This window comes from Hyperolius riggenbachi, chromosome 12 (genome assembly GCF_040937935.1).
Source record: "Hyperolius riggenbachi isolate aHypRig1 chromosome 12, aHypRig1.pri, whole genome shotgun sequence".
In the NCBI taxonomy this organism is placed as follows: domain Eukaryota; kingdom Metazoa; phylum Chordata; class Amphibia; order Anura; family Hyperoliidae; genus Hyperolius; species Hyperolius riggenbachi.
This window is the reverse complement of record NC_090657.1, coordinates 102,145,679-102,160,788: the sequence shown is the minus strand read 5'-3', so window position 1 is coordinate 102,160,788 and position 15,110 is coordinate 102,145,679. Positions and strand designations below refer to the sequence as shown.

Below are 15,110 nucleotides of genomic sequence, written 5' to 3'. Positions count from 1 at the left end.
CACCTGACAGCCCTAATTTACACTTGCTGTTTACTTTCTGATAAGGCCTAATTAGACGGGCTAATCTCTCTAGACCAGAACTTTGCACCTGTGGTACGCATACCACCGGTGGTACTTTGCTGTTGGGCAGGTGGTACACTCCAGGTTTGCCAGCCACTTCTTTGTCCACCTGCCACTTGTACTGGTCCTGTCCTGCCTCCGCAAAGTTTGGCTCCCCCTCCCTCGCTCCTTGCTGTGCAGCTCTGCAGCATACTTCAGACCTCAGATCAGTGGGGAAGAGACTGGCTAATGGTGCACAGTGATGGCGCACATACAGAAAGTGACATCACTGCTCACTTCCTGTATTTGAAGTATACACGCCGTCACTGCGCACCGTTTGCCTGGCTGTCTCTTCACTGCGGCTGGCTTACCGATGATCTGAGGTGTGAACTATATCGCAAGGCAGCACAGCAAGGAGGAGCCGAACTTTGTGGTGAGTCACTGCCTAGCTCTCAGCTCTCTGGTGGTGGGACCAGGCTACCTATAATTAAGCGGGTGGGGGGAGAGGAACTCATTTACACTTCACACTCGTTTACACTTAACCAGTTGGTATGCATTAGTGTGTGTTGGTACGCATTAGTATGCATTTTTCCCATAGCAGTGCATTGGGAAAAAGCCCCCTCCCCCTGCACACTGAATAGGGACTGTCTGCAAATCTTTGTCTACAAAATTTTATATGATTTAATATCAATGGCTGAGTCATTAGAACAATTGTGCAGAGAGCAGAACATTTTTTCTCTCCATGCTCTTAGTTGCCAGTCTCAGAACGGGCCCCCTGTGCCTTCTGGGCCCCCCTGTGGCTGCATCCATTGCAGGTTGTATAGTTACGCCTCTGGAATCCGTTTTTTTCTACCTACGAAGTATATAGCACTATATTTTAATTTAATTGGCCCCTAACACTACTATTGGTCTAACAGGATTGTGAGCTCTACTGACGGAAAGTTTGTGATATATATATATATATATATATATATATATATATATATATGCGCTGTGTAAGATGTCAGCACTATATCACTATGGACAAGTCACTTTCTTACACATAATGAAGTCAACTCATGTTGAACAAGATTTTAACTTGCATTGGCTGCGCTCCTCATGTTAAAGTAATATGTCATGCAGTGATGTGAGGATATACTGATAAATTCAGTCAAAGAAAGCCATAAAATATGGAGCAGTTGTACAGGACCTCAGGGATGGGTCCTGGACGGGAGGTTTGTTTCTCCCCAATACAGGTTATGGTCCCATCAAAAAGTGTATGTTTTTGAGTAATAACCCAGGAATTGTTGTAAGCAACTCTCAGGTTGCTGTATTGAAGAACAGGGTGGGCCTTTCCATTCCATCTGGCTACACACCTGCCAGACAGGAAGTCTGGGCTAGATAAGGCACAGGTGTAGTGTCTGTGTATGGGGTGTGTGTGCAGCAAGTGATCTGCAATCCTTTGTGAAATTACAGAGCTCTGTTCTCCTGGCTGGATATTTGGTCACTGTGGCAGCAGTGACATCTAGAGGTACTGCGCAAGAGAACAGCCTTGTGATTAAAATGAGGTGGATGAGGTTTTAGGATTTGAAGGGTCTACCTTTCACCCACAATATTCATGAACAGAAATGTTACTGAATTTTATATCTAGGTTAGAAGAAAGGTGTAAGCATTTTTTTTATTTATCATTTGTGAATGCTTGGCTAAAGACTAAAGTCTGGCTTTATCTGTGCTGTACACATGATATGCACTTAATATGCCAGGGGCTGATTTACAACCCACAAAAACATAGAGAACTGGGACCAAAGTGTTGGACTCATGTTCTAGCTTATAATAAAACTTCTATTTCTAATTGGCTGCTGGGGGCATCTGCTCCAGGGATTTTTTTTAACTAAATCGTTCCACCACAGGTACCAGTATGTATTGTATATGAATCAAAATCACAAATTCCCCACAACAGAAACTGTAAGTAGGAGACCACCTGTGCTGAAGTTGACTGACTTAGCACCATTGTCACTTCGATACAGTAGGGGCTGCCTAAGGGACTGCAAAGGAGGAAAAGCTCTTGAACACTCTTCGTTTTTACCTAAAAGCAGGTTCACACATATGGATAAAGAGCATTCAGTGAACCCAATGGCTCAGTGCTTGAAGAGGCCACTCAGCAGCTGTCCCACTAAACATTTCAGTGGTGAATGGTGCAGTGTGACTAGTTGTCCAAAATGTTCCTTGTTATATTCAGGCTGTAAGTAGGTCACAGCCTCCATATTCTAAAGTCCCCCCACTACAACACTATAAACCCCTCCCCAGGGACAACACTGTCAGCTGCCAGGGAAGCACCATGGATGGCGGATGGGCGACTTTCTGTTTTTTTTAAGTAAGTGTCCTCATCTTCCAGTGTATGTCCATCACACAGCTTCAGGTCACAACAATGGTAAACTACAGTGACCAGATTTTTGTGGGGTCAACCTGGGACAGGGCGGCGGGAAGAGGGGGTGGAGGTGGCGCAGCGCCGAAGAATGGGCATGGCCATGACATTCTATGGGCGGAGCTAACGTAATGATGTAACAGCGAGGCATAAGAAAGCAGTGTTTACGCCATGATGTGGTCAAACGAGGATTCGCAACATGGGTGTGCAGAAACTTTGTGATGCTATTTAATAGTATACAGTAACCCCAAAGCAGCAAACATAGCCAACTATGACCATTAAATAATAAATGCAGCAACAGTTACCCCAGACACCACAAAATAAATGCAATGGGCAACATGTCAGCACAAAATAAACGTATTGCGGGCAACATGTCAGCACAAAATAAACGTATTGCGGGCAACATTTCAGCACAAAATAAACGCATTGCGGGCAACATGTCAGCACAAAATAAACGTATTGCGGGCAACATTTCAGCACAAAATAAACGCATTGCGGGCAACATTTCAGCACAAAATAAACGCAATGGGGGCAAACATGTCAGCACAAAATAAGCGCATTGCGGGCAACATTTCAGCACAAAATAAACGCAATGGGGGCAAACATGTCAGTACAAAATAAACGCAATGGGGGCAAACATGTCAGCACAAAATAAACGCATTGCGGGCAACATATCAGCACAAAATAAACGCAATGGGGGCAGACATGTCAGTACAAAATAAACGCAATGTGGGCACATTTCACCTGGAAAAAAAAGCATTTACTCACCTGACAGAAGTCCCCTCACGCAGCCGACCTCTGGTGTGTGTGCAGCTCTCCCGGACGATTCTCCTCCAATCTCCCGCGCTGACAGGCAGAGCAGGGCTACGGCAAGATGCCGCCCTAAGCCCTGTACTGGAGACACAAATAGTCTCCAGTACAGGGCTCCGCCTCCGGACGCCATCTTCCCATAGCCCTGCTCTGCCTGCCGGAGGACAATGCAGGCTGCTGGAGCGGGGCTGCGGGGAATGAACTAGTGCAGCGTCTATGAGACGCTGTGGCTAGTTCATTCAGTACGGTGGCCAAAGTCCCGAGGCTGGGACGTCCCGCTGCTAAAAGCGGGACGTTTCTCGGGACCTCATGCAGCCTGGGACAGCGCCCCCCGATGGCGGGACGCATCCCGGGTAAAGCGGGACGTATGGTCACCGTAGGTAAACCCTGCTGGCCACAGTAGCTCCTTACCATATAGCAGAATACCACAAGGGTTAGGATGAAGTTGCCATCTTGGAAAATGCTCTGAGTGTTCCAAAGATGACATCAGGCTGAGCTGTCCATTTGGACCTTTGTCAGCTTCTGGAGGAGGCCTTCTTCTCTCTCAGCTAGACTTAGGCAGAAAACAATTGGAAGTACAGTGCGTTGCAAAAGTATTCGACTCCCTTGAAATTTTCCACATTTTGTCACATTACTGCTGCAAACATGAATCAATGTAATTGGAATTCCACGTGACAGACCAATAGAGGTGTAGCGAACGGTTCGCCGGTGAACGGTTCCAGGCGAACTTCGGGGGTTCGCGTTCGCCTGCACCAGGCGAACTTTTGCGGAAGTTCGATTCGCCCCATAATGCACTATGAGGGTCAACTTTGACCCTCTGCATCACAGTCAGCAGGCACATTGTAGCCATTCAGGCTACACTAAGCCCTGGAGCCCCACCCCCCCCTTATATAAGGCAGCCTCCGGCGGCCATTACAGTCACTCGTCTGCCTGCTATTAGACAGACTAGGGAGAGCTGCTGCAGACTTGTTCTTCTAGGGACAGATTAGTTAGGTTCTTGGCTGCTTAGCTTGCTCCTGGCTGATTGTTATTGCTTTTATAGCACCCCTCAATAGCTCTTGTCAGAACTCATCCTGTACTTTTTTTTTTTTTCTGTGTGTTAAACTGACACTTTTGTTGCATGCACAGCATTGCTAATTGATAGTGTGTGTGCCACTGCCAGCAGCCCAGTACATTCAGTGACTACCTGTGTGTGTGACAGGGAGCTGCACATTGTACTACCCAGTACTGCATATACCCCAGTACCTGTTGTGTATACTTAACCCACCTCATCACTGCATATACCTAGCGTTGTGTTGAGTGAACCCAGCTCACTGCATCTAAATACCTGTTGTGTTGAGTGAGAACCCACCTGGCCACTTCACTGCATCTAACTACCGGTTGTGTTGAGTGAGAACCCACCTCACTGCATCCTAAGTACCTTTACTGTTCAGTGGACCCAGCTCACTGCATCTAACTACCCAGTACCTGTTGTGTATACTTAACCCACCTCATCACTGCATATACCTAGCGTTGTGTTGAGTGAACCCAGCTCACTGCATCTAAATACCTGTTGTGTTGAGTGAGAACCCACCTGGCCACTTCACAGCATCTAACTACCGGTTGTGTTGAGTGAGAACCCACCTCACTGCATCTTAAGTACCTTCACTGTTCAGTGGACCCAGCTCACTGCATCTAACTACCCAGTACCTGTTGTGTATACTTAACCCACCTCATCACTGCATATACCTAGCGTTGTGTTGAGTGAACCCAGCTCACTGCATCTAAATACCTGTTGTGTTGAGTGAGAACCCACCTGGCCACTTCACTGCATCTAACTACCGGTTGTGTTGAGTGAGAACCCACCTCACTGCATCTTAAGTACCTTCACTGTTCAGTGGACCCAGCTCACTGCATCTAACTACCCAGTACCTGTTGTGTATACTTAACCCACCTCATCACTGCATATACCTAGCGTTGTGTTGAGTGAACCCAGCTCACTGCATTTAAATACCTGTTGTGTTGAGTGAGAACCCACCTGGCCACCTCACTGCATCTAACTACCGGTTGTGTTGAGTGAGAACCCACCTCACTGCATCTTAAGTACCTTCACTGTTCAGTGGACCCAGCTCACTGCATCTAACTACCCAGTACCTGTTGTGTATACTTAACCCACCTAATCACTGCATATACCTAGCGTTGTGTTGAGTGAACCCAGCTCACTGCATCTAAATACCTGTTGTGTTGAGTGAGAACCCACCTGGCCACCTCACTGCATCTAACTACCGGTTGTGTTGAGTGAGAACCCACCTCACTGCATATAGCTAGCATCCCCCCGAGATGGACAAAATGGACAAACCAGGTAGAGGAAGAGGTAGAGGCAGGCCCAGAGGAAGGCCACCAGGCACCGGCAGGTCTGTGCGAGGTGGTGTAGCTCTGATTTCGTGCGGACCTGCCCCAAAATACAGTGCTCAGAAGAAGGCACGTGCCATCACTTCCCCAAATCGTGAGGAGGTGATTGAGTTTTTAACACAGAACACCTCATCTCCCGCAGCCACCAGCGCTACAACAAGCACCACATCCGCTGCATTTGACACTTCGCAGGAGTTATTTGGTGGTGGTGGTGAAATCACTGATTCCCAGCCACTACTGCCACAACAAGAAGGCGCAGGTACACCACCTCATACGTCTGAGTTAGGTGGCGATAATATGGACGTAACGTGTGTGGATGGGGATGATGGTGGACCACCTAAAGTTGGTGCACTTGAGGAGGTGTCTGAAGAAAGCACAGCTGGCCAGGAGGATTATGATGACGATTATACGGATACCACATATGTTCCCGGTAGAGGAGATGACCAGGGGGACAGTTCAGAGGAGAAGTCAGAGAGGAGTAGGAGGAGACGACTCCATGATAGAAGCAGAGGGAGCTCGTCCTCAGAAACAGCTGGGGGCAGTGTCCGGCGCCATGTATCGCCAGCTATGGCCAGCCAGCACACATGCCCTTCAACGTCAGCTGCTGATGCCATCGTACCGCAATCAGCCCAGGGGGGCTCAGCGGTTTGGACATTTTTTCACGTGTGTGTCTCAGATCGGAGCAAAGCCATCTGTTGTCTCCGCAAAAATTGAGCCGTGGAAAGGCCAACTCTCACGTAGGGACAAGTGCCTTACGAAGGCACCTGGAGAGAAGGCACAAACCGCTATGGCAAGAACACCTGAGGAAAAGCAGCACCCCTCAAAAGACAAGCCACCCTCCTTCTCCTCTTCCTCCTTCAGGTGCATCGTCTTCATCCACTTTCTCCCTTGCACCTTCACAGACACCCTCCTCCACACCGCCTCTTCCCTTGAGCGGTTCCTTCTCCTCTGCCCACAGCAGTACCCAGCTGTCCGTGAAGGAAGTATTTGAGCGTAAGAAGCAAATGTCTGCCAGTCACCCTCTTGCCCGGCGTCTGACAGCTGGCGTGGCGGAACTATTAGCTCGCCAGCTATTACCATACAAGCTGGTGGAGTCGGAGGCTTTCCGTAAGTTTGTGGCCATTGGTACACCGCAGTGGAAGATACCAGGCCGCAATTATTTTTCACAAAAGGCCATACCCAAACTGTACCGTGCAGTTGAGAGGCAAGTGGTGTCATCTCTGGCACACAGCGTTGGGCCAAGGGTCCACCTGACCACGGATGCATGGTCTGCCAAGCACGGGCAGGGCCACTACATTACATACACAGCCCATTGGGTCAACCTGGTGACCGATGGCAACAAGCAGGGAGTACGTGGCTGCGCAGCAGACCGACTTGTCACACCTCCACGGCTTGCTGGCAGGGCTCCAGCCACCTCCTCTCCACCTGCTACCACCGCTTCGCTGTCGTCATCCTCCTCCTCCTTGGCTGGTGCCACGATCTCCTCTCCAGCTACACAGCCCCAGCACCCCAGGGCCTATGCTGCATGCCAGGTACGACGGTGTCACGCAGTGTTAGACATGTCTTGCCTGAAAGCGGAGAGTCACACTGGAGCAGCTCTCCTGGCTGCTCTTAACAAACAGGTGGAGCAATGGCTGACCCCGCACAAGCTTGAGATCGGCAACGTGGTGTGTGACAACGGCAGCAATCTGATTGCTGCGTTGAATTTGGGAAAGCTGACACACATACCCTGCATGGCACATGTGCTGAATCTGGTCGTGCAAAGATTTGTGTCCAAGTACCCAGGCTTAGAGGACGTCCTGAAGCAGGCCAGGAAGTTGTGTGGGCATTTCAGGCGCTCTTACAAGGCCATGGCACGCTTTGCGGACATTTAGCGTAGAAACAACTTGCCGGTGAGACGCCTGATTTGCGATAGCCCGACTCGCTGGAATTCCACTCTGCTGATGTTCTCTCGCCTGCTAGACCAGGAGAAAGCCATCACCCAGTACCTGTATCATTACAGTACAAGGACACAATCTGGGAGGATGGGGATGTTGTGGCCCAACAACTGGACACTGATGCGAAATGCATGCAGGGTCATGGAGCCCTTTGAGGAGGTGACCAAACTGGTGAGTCGCGATGAGGGCACCATCAGCGACTTGATCCCCTACGCCTACTTCCTGGAGCGTGCCGTGCGTAGAGTGGTGGATACAGCTGTGGAGGAGCGTGAACGAGAAGAGTTACGGCAGCAGGAGTCGTGGGAGCCATTTACACCCGAACCCGATGTTCCCACAACACCTGCGGCAGCACAGAGGGGGGAGGAGGAGGAGGAAGAAGAGGAGTCGTGTGGGGAAGGAGAGGAGTCAGACTCTGATGATGGTGATGATGAGGAAGGTGTTTCTGTGGAGGAGGCAGAGGCGGCGGAAGAAGAACAACCGCGGCAGCCGTCACAGGGGGCTTTTGCTGCTCCACGTTCCCGTGGTATTGTTCGTGGCTGGGGGGAGGAAGAGGAGTTGCGTCCCGTCACTGAGGAAGAGCAAGAGGAGATGGAGAGTACGTCTGCATCCAGCTTTGTGCAGATGTCCTCTTTCATGTTGTCCAGCCTGTTGAGGGACCCCCGTATCAAAAAACTCAAGATGAATGACCTGTACTGGGTGGCCACGCTACTAGACCCTCGGTACAGGCACAAAGTGGCGGACCTCTTAGCAACTCAACAAAAGGCGGAAAGGATGCAGCACTTGCAGAACAAGCTGTCGATGATGCTTTACAATGCGTTTAAGGGTGATGTGGCTGCAAAACGCAATCAAGGTACCACTGGCAGTAACCCTCCTCCTCCCAAGTCCACGCAGGCAAGGACAGGACGCTCCAGCGATCTCAGGGTGATGTCGGACATGCGGACGTTCTTTAGTCCAACTCCTCGCCATAATCCTTCCGGATCCACCCTCCAACAACGCCTGGAGCGGCAGGTAGCCGACTACCTGGCCTTGAGTGTGGATGTAGACTCTGCGAAAAGCGACGATGAACCCTTGGACTACTGGTTGCGCAGGCTTGACCTGTGGCCAGAGCTGTCCCAATTTGCCATACAACTTCTCTCTTGCCCTGCCGCAAGCGTCCTGTCAGAAAGGACCTTCAGTGCAGCTAGAGGCATAGTTACTGAGAAGAGAAGTCGCCTAAGTCACGACAGTGTTCAGTACCTGACCTTTATCAAGATGAATGAGGAATGGATCCCGGAGGGCTACTGCACGACCGAAGACTAAGTCAGTCCCCACACACAGCATCTCTGCCTGCAGGCCACTTGACTGCCTTCTCCGCCACCACCAACAGGGTCCAGGACTCTAGGCGGATTCCTGAATTTTTAAGGCCGCTGCTAGCAGCGGCCGCTACACTAATTTTTCTGGTGCGTGTACATGCCTGCCTAATTTTTCTGGCTGCACTGCGGGCGGCTGCAACAACAAAAGGTATGTACATGTGCCCATCCCCCTTCATGATCATTACCTTGCCGCGGTGAAGGGGCTTGCGCATCACAATGAAGCAATGACCGCCGGCTATTTGAGTGTCTCCGGTGGGGGTGGCACACAAAAGATAATAAGGCCGTTGCTTCATTGTGGTCAGACCAAATTTGATCAGCTGGACAGTCACTGTTGTTCTATCATTGAGCTACCACAGCCCGGCGACCATATGGGCTTGAAAAACACCACGGCCTACACTCTGGCCACGGTGCACACCAGTCCAGTACGGCCGTCACTACGCAAACAGCTGTTTGCGCTGCGTTACACAGTGAGTTTGGTGTGTCAGTGTGTAGCAGAACTCTAATTACACTCCCTGATTGATGTATACCCATGCAAGATGTTTGAAAGCATGTTAGGCCTGCAATTTAGCATTCAATGTGATTTCTGCCCTTAAAATGCTGCTTTGCGTCAAATCCAGATTTTTCCCCGGGACTTTGGGCATGTATCCCACTCCGCCATGCCCCCCTCCAGGTGTTAGACCCCTTGAAACATCTTTTCCATCACTTTTGTGGCCAGCATAATTTTTTCTATTTTTGAAAGTTCGCATCCCCATTGAAGTCTATTGCGGTTCGCGAACTTTTCCGTGAACCGAATCTTCCGCGGAAGTTCGCGAACCCGGTTAGCGAACCGAAATTCGGAGGTTCGCGACATCTCTACAGACCAATACAAAGTGGTGTACACATGAGAAGTGGAATGAAAATCATACATGATTCCAAACATTTTTTACAAATAAATAACTGCAAAGTGGTGTGTGCATAATTATTCATCCCCCTTTGATCTGAGTGAAAAATAGAATAGATAGAGTAAATAGAGTAGATAGACTAAATAGAGTACACCTGTGTGTAATCTAATGTCAGTATAAATACAGCTGCTCTGTGAGGGCCTCAGAGGTTGTCTAAGAGAATCTTGGGAGCAACAACACCATGAAGTCCAAAGAACACACCAGACAGGTCAGGGATCAAGTTATTGAGAAATTTAAAGCAGTCTTAGGCTACAAAAAGATTTCTAAAGCCTTGAACATCCCACGGAGCACTGTTTAAGCGATCATTCAGAAATGAAAGGAGTATGGCACAACTGTAAACCTACCAAGACAAGGCCATCCACCTAAACTCACAGGCCGAACAATGAGAGCGCTGATCAGAAATGCAGTCAAGAGGCCCATGGTGACTCTGGATGAGCTGCAGAGATCTACAGCTCAGGTGGGAGACTCTGTCCATAGGACAACTATTAGTCATGCACTGTACAAAGTTGTCCTTTATGGAAGAGTGGCAAGAAGAAAGGCATTGTTAACAGAAAGCATAAGAAGTCCTGTTTGCAGTTTGCCACAAGCTATGTGGGGGACACGGCAACCATGTGGAAGAAGGTGCTCTGGTCAGATGAGACCAAAATTGAACTTTTTGGCCAAAATGCAAAACGCTATGTGTGGCGGAAAACTAACACTGCACATCACTCTGAACACACCATCCCCACTGTCAAATATGGTGGTGGCAGCATCATGCTCGGGGGTGCATCTTTTCAGCAGGGACACGGAAGCTGGTCAGAGTTGATGGGAAGATGGATGGAGCCAAATACAGGGCAAACTTGGAAGAAAACCTCTTGGAGACTGCAAAAGACTTGAGACTGGGGCGGAGGTTCACCTTCCAGCAGGACAATGACCCTAAACATAAAGCCAGGGCAACAATGGAATGGTTTAAAACAAAACATATCTATGTGTTAGAATGGCCCAGTCAAGGTCCAGATTTAAATCCAATCGAGAATCTGTGGCAAGATCTGAAAACTGCTGTTCACAAACGCTGTCCATCTAATCTGACTGAGCTGGAGCTGTTTTGCAAAGAAGAATGGGCAAGGATTTCAGTCTCTAGATGTGCAAAGCTGGTAGAGACATACCCTAAAAGACTGGCAGCTGTAATTGCAGCAAAAGGTGGTTCTACATAGTATTGACTCAGGGGGCCGAATAATTACGCACACCCCACTTTGCAGTTATTGATTTGTAAAAAATGTTTGGAATGATGTATGATTTTCGTTCCACTTCTCACATGTACACCACTTTGTATTGGTCTTTCACGTGGAATTCCAATAAAATTGATACATGTTTGTGGCAGTAATGTGACAAAATGTGGAAAACTTCAAGGGGGCTGAATAGTTTTGCAACCCACTGTAAGCTTTAGGTAGAAGTACACTATGTCAGGCTTGTCTGGTTAATGACTATAGGTCAGGCTGTATGCCCATATAAACTGACCTATAGCCCAGCCCGTAACACCTGCGAAAATTCCTACCTATCACAATACTACAATACACCCTGCAGGTAGATGTAGCATACAGACTGACAGATAGTAATCCACCAACAGAACCTGATAACGTAGCAATGCAATGGGCACAGTATTTACAAGTATATATGTATATAGTCACCTGAGGCCTAGAGGATTAGGCAATCCAGACGAATGAGTCAGACGACTGCAGAGACAGATGTTCCAGAATGGCAAGGCAGTTCAGATATTACGTTCCAGATATAGCGTAGTCAAGGTAAGCCGAGGTTAGTCCAGGCAGCGCTCATGCAAGTCCGTGTCCAAGCAGAGGTCAATCCAGGCAGCCAGCAAGTGTAGTCCAGGTATCAGGCAGTAGTCAGCACCAGGGATCAATCTGAGGTTAGCGTGGTCAGGATACAAGCAGTAATCTGCAACAGGAATCAATCACAGGCTAGCGTGGTCAGGATACAAGGCAATAGTAGGCAACAGGAATCAATCAGAGGTTAGTGTGGTCAGGATACAAGCAGTAATCGGCAACAGGAATCAATCAGGAAGAGAGCGCATACCCAGCAACAAGCCACAGCTAATGCTATCATGGGCGATGACTGGGGGCGCTATCTGAGTTTAAATACAAGAACTAACCAATCAACATAAAGCAGAATTGAAACTAAACCAATCGCTGATCAGCGTGTCAGCTGATACGCAGGCACACGTGAACTAATGTTTACTTCTGCGGAGCGCTTACTGGGAACGCGCCCTTCGCTTATCCAATAGAGTCTGAGAGTCACCCTGCCCTCCAGTGACGTCAGCGGCTCGCCGAGACCCGGAAGTCTGAGCTGCAGCCTGGGCCTCGGCATTCTGTCGCCGCCTGAAAACTAAGTATCTTACAGTACCCCCTCCCCTAGGAGTGGACTCTGGACACTCCAGCCTAGGTTTACCAGGATTTTTCTCATAAAATTCTTTAATTGCAAGATTATCATGGACCTGTTTAGCAGGAACCCAAGATCTCTCCTCTTGTCCATATCTCTTCCATATCCCTTCCACTCAATTAAGAATTGTAATGAATTTCTCAAAATACAGGAATCAAGAATTCTCTCAACTCTCTCATATTCTTGTTCACCAACAACTTCCAAGGGTGGAGGGGGTGGGTCTGAAGTGTTATAATTAACCACAGATTTCAACAAAGAAACATGAAAACAGTTAGCCCCGCTAATGGATTTGGGCAATTTGACTCGATAAGTAACCCAGTTAACTTTCTCCACCACTGGATATGGACCAATAAACTTGGGTCCCAGCTTAGCAGAAGGCTGGCGTAATGGAATATGACGGGTTGACACCCATACTAAATCCCCAAGCATTAATTTAATTAACAGTTTGGTGCATATCAGAGAACAATTTCTGGGTATTTACAGCATTTCTAATGTTATTCTTCACTTGTTTCCAGATTTGATTAAATCTTGAGGACCATTCCTCTAGCTCAGGAAGATTGGAAATACCAGAAAGCGCATTACATTTAGGGGTTGAGCTATAAATGATCTGAAAGGGAGAAATCTTTGTAGAACTATTAATCTGATTGTTCATAGCAAACTCAGCAAAAGGCAAAAACTGAACCCATTCTTTTTGACAATCTGAAACAAAACATCTCAAATATTGTTCCAAAGACTGATTCATTCTTTCAGTCTGTCCATTGGACTCAAGATGAAAACCAGAGGAAAATGACAAAGAAACTCCTAATTTGTCACAAAAAGCATGCCAGAACTGAGAAACAAATTGCACCCCTCTATCAGATACAATGTTTTCAGGAATACAATGGATTTTAAAAATATTCTCAACAAAAAAATGGGCTAATTCCTTAGCCGATGGGAGTTTAGGAAGAGGTACAAAATGAGTCATCTTACTAAACCTGTCCACCACTACCCAAATGACAGTTTTACCCTGGGAAACTGGAAGATCAACCACCAAATCCATGGATATGTGTGACCAGGGTTTTTCAGGAATGGGTAAGGGTAACAGGGTACCTTGAGGTGCGACACGTGTTACCTTACTTCGGGTACAAACAAAACATGATTTAACAAAAGTGTCAACATCCTTACTGAAAGAGGGCCACCAAACATCCCTTCTGAGAAGCTCAATAGTCTTTTTAACCCCAGGATGACCTGCAGATTTACCCTCATGAAATTGTTTAACCCCCTTTGGCGTTCTGATTCTTTCCGGATTTTAGGGTCTAAAAGCGGTGCAATTTATGTGCACCCTTTCAGACCCTAAAAACCTGGAAAAAATCATGCTGCCAGGGAGATCTGCAGCAGTTCTACAATCACTCACCTCCCTGGCTCCAGCGCTGCAGTTAGGCCTCCTTCCTGCGGGTGACGCTGCAACTCTAAAGTGAAATTGCCGGCTGTCGTCATGATGACAGCCGGCGATCTCACCAGCAGGAAGCAGAGCCCTGGAGGAGAGGAAGAAGAATGCCGGCTGACATCGGGATCCTCAGGAGGTATGTAGAAATGCTCCCGCTGCGTGCATTGCTCTGCATTCAGCCTCCAGAGGCTACCCCGAGCAGAGGTCGGGATTACCGCTCTTAGCTGAGGATTTCCGCCCCGACCCTAGCTCGGGATAACCGCCAAGGAGGTTAAAGACTATCTCTCAAAGGTCATAAGGAATAAACAACTTCCCAGGTGGTTTATTCTGAGGTGCCTGGTCTTGTATTTTGAGCAACTGGTTGGAAAGGTTAGGAGACAATTTGCAAGTGGAGATAATGCATTTATTAGGAATTATAGATACAGGATCCATATTGAAGTTTTCTTTCTCAAAACATCTCGACAGGGCATCAGCCTTGATGTTTTTTGAACCAGGTTTAAAGATTTATATAAAAATTAAACCTAGAGAAGAACAATGCCCAACGGGCTTGTCGGGAATTTAATTAGCTTGGCATTTTCAATGTATTCAAGTTTATTATGATCAGTATAAATTGTCACAGGATTCTCTACTCCTTCCAACCAATGTCTCCATTCTTCTAGAGCCAATTTAATGGCTAATAACTCTCTATTCCCAATGTCATAGTTTCTCTCTGCGGGAGAAAATTTCAGAGAGAAAAAAGCACAGGGGTGTAATTGCTCGGTAGTCAGTAACAGGAATCAATCAGAGGTTAGCGTGGTCAGGATACAAGCAGTAATCGGCAACCGGAATCAATCAGGAAGAGAGCGCATACCCAGCAACAAGCCACAGCTAATGCTATCACGGGCGATGACTGGGGGCGCTCTCTGAGTTTAAATACAAGGACTAACCAATCAACATAAAGCAGAATTGAAACTAAACTAATCGCTGAACAGCATGTCAGCTGATCAGCTGACATGCAGGCACACGTGAACTAATGTTTACATTTGTGGAGCTGGGAACGCATCTTCCGCTTATCCAATGGAGTCTGAGTCACCCTGCGCTCCAGTGACGTCAGCGGCTCGCCGAGACCCGGAAGTCTGAGCTGCACCCCGGGTCTTGGTGTTCTGTTGCCGCCTGAAAAACTAAGTATCTTACACACTAATAATTTAATGATTGAGCTGGTGCAATACTTATATTATCTGGCTGACACTGTGACACTAACAATAAAAACAGCAAATCCTACAGTAGCAGTAAAAAGTATGTGAACCCTTTGGAATTATATGGATTTCTGCACAAATTGGTCATAAAATGTGATTGATCTTCGTCTAAGTCACAACAATAGACAATCACAATCTGCTT

General features: G+C 47.8%; 1 protein-coding gene across 2 annotated transcripts in view; it reads left to right on the top strand.

Annotated features, from left to right (window-relative positions):
• Positions 1–15,110, top strand: part of PPP1R1B (protein phosphatase 1 regulatory inhibitor subunit 1B) — a 164,695-nt gene that overhangs the window by 141,081 nt on the left and 8,504 nt on the right. The window lies entirely within an intron of this gene.